Raw genomic sequence first — 759 nt, 5'->3', positions numbered from 1 at the left:
AAGAAATTACGCTATATATACTTTTTAAACAGACTAACTATGTTAATTTTTATCCCCGCGGCGACAGTGTGTGTGTGTGTGTGTGTGTGTGTGTGTGTGTGTGTGTGTGTGTGTGTGTGTGTGTGTGTGTGTGTGTGTGTGTGTGTGTGTGTGTGTGTGTGTGTGTGTGTGTGTGTGTGTGTGTGTGTGTGTGTGTGTGTGTGTGTGTGTGTTTCTTGGTATATATACAGTACAAATAAATCGTAGCTAACACACACACACACACACCTTTTAGTATACAGAATATACAATTAACAGAGCCTGACCCACACTTTCAGCACACCATGTTATATATATATATATATACTGTACAGGTAATGAAGCCTTGTAAATCATTGTAAATATTCCGTCTTGCAGTGAGTGTACCTGGATTACCTGCCAGAGGAACAAGGGGATCCCAAATGCTCACAATGTTGATCTTAATCTCAGGTAAACACGGGGCAATTAGCGGGATAATTAAGAGGTCCGGCAGGTAGATGGATATGTGTGTGTGTGTGTGTTAGACAGGTACGCAACGGACAAGAGGAGGAAGAGGCAGACAGCCAAAGAGACACACACACACACACACACACACACACACACACACACACACACACACACACACACACACATGATAACTCGAAGCAATATTCCCCCTGGCTTGGTTCCTCCACACCATTAAACAAAATAGTTAACCCACACCATTACACATTACCCACACCATTATACACTGTAGTTAGC

The sequence above is a fragment of the Homarus americanus genome, unplaced genomic scaffold (genome assembly GCF_018991925.1).
Source record: "Homarus americanus isolate GMGI-L3 unplaced genomic scaffold, GMGI_Hamer_2.0 scaffold12274, whole genome shotgun sequence".
Lineage (NCBI taxonomy): Eukaryota > Metazoa > Arthropoda > Malacostraca > Decapoda > Nephropidae > Homarus > Homarus americanus.
The sequence above is the reverse complement of the archived record's forward strand: the minus strand, read 5'-3'. Positions refer to the sequence as shown.